Source organism: Micrasema longulum, unplaced genomic scaffold (assembly GCF_059751315.1).
Source record: "Micrasema longulum isolate JH-2025_06_02 unplaced genomic scaffold, ASM5975131v1 h1tg001378l, whole genome shotgun sequence".
In the NCBI taxonomy this organism is placed as follows: Eukaryota; Metazoa; Arthropoda; class Insecta; order Trichoptera; family Brachycentridae; genus Micrasema; species Micrasema longulum.
Window position 1 is genome coordinate 58,011 of NW_028278564.1, and position 6,801 is coordinate 64,811.

Below are 6,801 nucleotides of genomic sequence, written 5' to 3' on the forward strand. Positions count from 1 at the left end.
GCTGCCAAAGCTGCTCGTAATATTTGCGTATATATGCTATAAATTATTGACTAATTAGTTGTAAAATAATGAAGAAGAATAATTTTTGACCAGTTTTTAAAAAAAATGTATTTTTGTATGTCCTCTTGTATATTTCCTTCTAAATAAAAGGAAACATCATATGTTAACACCCAAAAAAAATAAAAATATTTAAATGTGTTTTTAATGGGAAAGAGGGAATAAAATGTGAGGTAAAAAGAGTATTCGGGTCTGTTGAGACACTTATCTAATTAAATAATATTGTTTACAATCTATTTATTGTTTTTTAGTAATCCTATATGTACGATGGCGCCGCCATGTTGGCGGATAAAGCCGGCTTTATATACATACCAGCATTAAAATAAAAACGTATTGCGTGACTGGTGGGAGGGGCTTCCATTCAAATTCTAATATCGAACATTCTTTATTCCGTCTATGGTTCGTGTTCGAATTTCGAACGTGCCCTAAAATTTGTGTGCGTGAGAAACAAAATAACGCCCGCACTAGAACTCGGAATATTACTGGAAGATTTATACTGTGCCCGAATCATTTCATGAAAATATTTTTAAAGCCGACATTTTTATTCTCGTCACTGTCCTCAAAAGCAAAAAGGTAGCTTTACGACCAAAATCACAAAATGAATTAAATATGTGGTGTTGTGAAATTTCGAACCATTTGATATAAAGAAAAAAGCGGTAAAAAACTAAACATTTCAATACAACAAAAGATATCACGTTTTTAAAGCAATAACATGTTATCTACTAATATGTAATATATTTTTTTTATTTTTTTAAATTTATTTTTAATTTCTTTCTCTTCTCAATTCATTTTTATTTTTGCTCCTTTCTTTGTGTAAAATGCATTTCTGTCTACATATTTAAAAATGCACTTCTGTTCTTGTCACTTTTATACAAATATGTAAAAATGATATTTTTGATATTTTTTTTTCTTTTAAAAATTATTAACATATTTTTTGCTACTTCTGTGTAAAATACATATCTGTCTTTATTTGTATATATGTATGTAAAAACATGTAAAAGCCTAAAAGGCGTTTAAATAAATAAATAAAAATAAATAAATAAATCTAGAGATTCGTAAGCAAAAACACAGTAGTTACGACTACTGTCGACTGTCGACACCTGACCAAAAACCTTGGCAGTGCATTTCTTTACTTTTGTCAAGTCATACCTGTATTACTACCACTACTACCATTATGCCATTTCCCCGTAGGGGTAGGCAGAAAAAATGGACCGCCACACACGTCAATCCTGGCAAACATTCCTAGCTTCTTCCACATTCATACATCTTGTCATACATGCCCTTCGGTTCTGTCTGCTTTCAACATGACCAGACTTAAGATTTTGGTTTATCTGATCATGCCACGTCTTCCTTGGTCGTCCTCGTCTCACGTTGCCTTTCATTTTCGCAATGTAAACTTGTTTTACCATTCTTTCATAGTCCATTTGTTCTACATGACCAAATCATCTCAGAGACCCTTTCTTAATCTTATCCATTATACTTGATTAAGATTTACACTCTCGTCTGATTTCGTCATTCGTAACCCTGTCATACATTGATTTCCCACACATTCGTCTAAGAGATTCACTCGACTTTCATCCTTCCTCTATCAGTTCCATGTTTTACTTCCATAGATAAGTGTTGGGAATAAATCTCCGTTGTGTACTGCCAGTTTAGCTTCAATTGACATATTTTTATTAGCAATTACTGTGCTTAGTTTACCGTTTATTTTGTTGTCCGCATTCACTCTCCTTTCTACATATTTTTCTACTCTTCCATCTCAAGAAAACATGCTTCCCAGATACACAAATTCTTTTACTTATTCAAAACATTCGTTGTTTACATTAATTATGCAGTCAGTAACCTCACTCCTCCATACCAACACTTTTGACTTACTTTCGTTCATCGCCAATTCGCTCTCCGGGCATACATCATTCTAGAACATTCTAGAGACTATTTTTTGCAAATCCTCGTTGCTGCTTGCCAACAGAACTCCTTTATTAGGTTAAATTATTAAAATAATACCTTTATTAGGTTTCATTATTTATGTATCGACGGTTCAAAGAACCTTTTACAAAAAAACGTTGTACCCAAATAATCACAGCTGTGAACAATAATTATGTAGTAATTAAAACAAAATATAATAGAATAATAAAAACTAAACAATTTAGTAAACATAAAATCTAAAAAAACAAAAAAGAAAAAAATAAACATAACATCTCTAAATAAAAGATAACAATTAACATGAGAAAATCGTATGTTCTAAATACAAATATAACAAGGTAAAGTAGAGAATGATTTAAGATACAAAAAAAGTGAGTAGTATTCAACTAGGTAATTATAAAAAAAAAAATGCAACATTAATAAATTACAACCGGGATGGAGAATACCTTAAAGAAGGGGATACGGAAGTCCGGGCATTTACAGGGCTTATGACCTGTCATTGGAGAATAAATGGCAGAATTGAAGATATATATTTATTTATTTATTTGACATTTTACATACATATACAATAAATATACATATAAGGGCGGGCATATTGCCGAAGGGAATTTCTTCCTACCTACCCAAACCATTTAGTTTGAGAAAATTATAAATACATGGACATATTGAATCTTACAATTTTATACAAAAATTTAAAACAAAAACTAACAAAATAAATACATATAAAAAAAAGTTAACACTATACTGTGAAGAGAGGGGAGAGGATGGGAAGGAAAGAAGAAAGATAAAGGAACAATTTAAATATTAAAATAGTGACATTTCAATCTTAACTTAAATGTAAATATAGAAGGGGCGTCTCTAACATAATTGGGTAGATTATTCTACAATCGAGCGGCTACTACTGTGCTTTTCCTCTTTAGGAGGCAAAAAATTAGAGATATGACAGGGTATTAAAAGGGTTCTCTCGTTACTAGAACGAAGAGATGGTCCGGGTTGTGAAAGAGGTTGGATGAGCTCTCTCAGATAAACAGGCGAAGTGGGATTATTTGAGTATTAACATTGTGAAGAAGTGATAGAATGTGAATGTTTCTTCTATGCCTGATACTGAGCCAGTGTAGTTGCGTGCGATACTCAGTTATGTGGTCAAATATATATGTCAAATGTATATGTTCAAACATAGGCAAAATGGTGTATGTTACATAGTGTGTAAACGGGCCACTTAAACTAGCCAATGACAGATCATAAACCCTGTAAATGCCTAGATTTCCATATTCTCTTATTTAAGGTATTCTTCATCCCTGTTTTAATTTGTTAATCTTAATGAGTCCCGAGGGGGTGAAATCTAGTATTGTGTCTACAAACATTTGGACAAACTCAAATATTGTAATGCAAAATTAGTACTTTATATTATATAATAAGTTTTTAAGAGCAGTAAGAAAACTTAAATAATCTATATAACACCTTTATTTTATAGGTTAGTAAGAAGAAATTGCCATTTGGCAATAAATCCTCCAATGTACCATTTAAATTGTGTCCAGCACGTTAAAATAAAGAAATAATGAAATGAAAAAACGCGTATTCAAGGAAACAATGGTATTTTTTATTATATATTTAAAAATGTATCCATTACTTTTATAAAAAATAACGAGTGAGATTACTTTTTAATTCATTAACAGAATTTGTATTGAAACTATCGAATATTTGTTCAAATTGATTTCCATACCTATGTATCCTGGATATGGGTGAATGCATTTTCAAAGTTGGTTCGTGAATCGTTACAAAAATGTCATTCTTTACTTCTAATTATATTATAACAATACGATCAGTCTGATATAGTTATATATTTAATTATTTTTTTACGAAACTAACAGTCATATTAATAAACAATACATACAGAATAAAAACAAATAACAAGACTAATTATGGGTTTCATATAGGAACAAAATATAAAAAACAAAACGTACAGTTCGCTAGGAGAGAAAGGGAGTGGGGTGGAATATAAGGAAAGAAGAGAAGAAGGAAGAAGAAAGAGAAAGTTAAGATAAAACAAAGCAAAAAGAAATGAAAGTCAATACAAATATACACATACATTTATTTATATATATATTTACACACATTAACATATATGCATACACAAATACACATCCATACGCCATCATATATAATTAATAATAAAAGAAAGAAAAATAATAAATAAAATTAAAAATAGCAACTAAAATTTTGCTCTTGTGACGTCTTCATCGCAATTTTGTAATGTTATTTATAACAATACTTTGTTTCGTTGAGAAAATATATCGTGCTAATTTTTTTATCGTATGACAAGCACATTTGACGAATGTACGATCGTATTATCTTTTATTATTATTGTTTATATGTATTCTTCTAGTGATAATTACATGACAGCCCGCGCATCGGAACAAGGAACGCTAAATTGGCCATTTTAATTTGTTTGCATACTGTTTTCTGTCCACTAACATTATACGCACATTTTACGGAACTAAATCTTGTATGGAATTACGCATGGTCAAAGTGACGTTAGAAACGAAATTCACGTTTCAAATTTATGCATGCGTTGGTAATACCCGGGTATGTAAATTGTCTCCTCCCTCTAACGCACGATTCACCGGTATGAAGCGTAGTCTATCTCGCTCAAATCACGGTTTTAGCAGATATGGCATTTTTTATACAAATTCAAGGTAAAAGATTGTGCAAAATAGAATTTACACGGTGACGAATGCGCATGCGTAAACAAGATGAGAAAATCGTCCGCTAAAGTCGATCTCTCTAAATCTTTTAGCGCTAGTATTAAATGTAATGTTGTACAAGTTGCAATGAATCCCTGTCTCTTTGTATTACATATGAATTTTTACAATTCATTACTAATTATTTTTTTATTTATGCACACATATTATGACTTGGCAATACGCTGAACTTATGCATATACTAAGGAACCGCCTCTGTATGACACATACAAATTTTATGCATTGATACAATTTAAATACATTTCACAGTTAAAAAATGAGAAGTGGAGGTGTTTCAGGCTTCCTAAGGTGAGACTGACTAGAACTCGAAACAACAAAGCTGCCAGAAAATCTGAAAGAAACTGTTTATGAATTAGAGATTGTGATAATTTATTTGCGTATTATGTAGATTTTTGTCGGCCTCGTGGTGTAATGGTCAGCGCATTTGCTTACCATGCAAGAGGCCTCGGGTTCGATTCTCGACATGGTTTATATGAAATATTTTTTAAATCGTGTTTTTACACTAGAATATTTCATAGTCCCTGGACTGGTACTGTACTAATGCAGTGCCCTATGTAGATTTTTAGATATATTAATTCAGGTATATTTAGTTTGATTATTCATTAACTAATCATATTGTTATACTAGTAAGTAAATTTTCATTAATTTGTAAATTTTCCATCTAAACAATTAAATAAATACTGTGTTTTTACGTGTGATTACTTCTAGTTTATTTTATAATTTACATAAAATTGATAAATACTTTAAAATGTCATACTTTGAGATGTGACACTAACGGACTTATTGCCAAATGGCAATATTTCCAACCAACCAAAAAAATAAAAGTTTAATTTTTATAATTTAAGTAACAAAACAAATTCAATTTAAAATAAAAATAAAAAAGCTAAAGATGTATAAAAATATAAAAAACTTTATTTGCATATAACAATACTTTAATTCAATGGAAAGAAGAAAACAAGAGGAAAGAGGAAAGGAGGAAAGATTAAGGAAGAGAAAGGAGATGTTTCTTCAGACGTGATTTAAACAGGTAATATAGCAACATCTTTGATGGTCGATGGGAGATGCCACAGTCAAGCCGCATGGACACTTTATGAGTTAGAGAAGAAAGAAGAATTGTGGATGAGTATTAAGAGAGTGCTTTGAGAATAAGAACGAAGAGGTAAACCATGAACTGAGAGCGTTGAAATTTTTCACGGAGGTATATAGGAGCGTTAGGACTATGAAGCACATTGAACAGAAGTGAGAGGGAGTGAAAGTCTTTCCGCTGCCTCATTTTGAGCCATTTCAGTTGCATACGATAATCAGAAATTTGTTCATATTTCCTAAGACCAAAAATAAACCTTTTGCATGCATTCTGAAGTCGTTCAAGTTTATCGAGTTGCTCACAGCTTAAATCAGTCTTGGAAACATCAGTGTAATCTAGAATGGGTTGTAGTAATGGTTTTATTCTATGCAATACAGCCAAAGGGATTTAACTATTATTTTGTCATCCGTTGATTCCTCTATACTGTCTCAATAATAAGAAAGAATGATTATTCAAGTAGCACATACACCACAAAATAATTCACCAAGAGACCACACCAGATATAGAAAATTTTAAATAACAGTCAATGAAACAAAATAATAAATTATAATGGAGCCAAATATTTTAAGGAAAAAATCATTCACGCGTTGCGTTGTATGAAAGGTCCATTGTGGGAAGCCACAACATAAGATGGCGGCACAATAGTAAGATCCGTGTACGAAATGACTTAATATTTAGTTTTATTGTTAATTTATTTTTGTATTATTGTAAGGTCGCACGGTGACATCACAGGTACCATTGTGGATTTTTTGTTTCATTCTCCGTCACGTTCGGCTGTGAGGTTCCATTATTCTACTTTAGAATTTTAGAATAATAACCGAGAGCGGTTTCTGTAATGTTTTATTAGATGACCTTATCTGACAGCGGTATCAGAAATAATAATTACTCATAGCCGGCTCTGAGCTCCGACAGACCACCGGTCGCATGGATCTTGGAATATAGAGAGGCGTTCAAATACTGAACTATTTACATCAT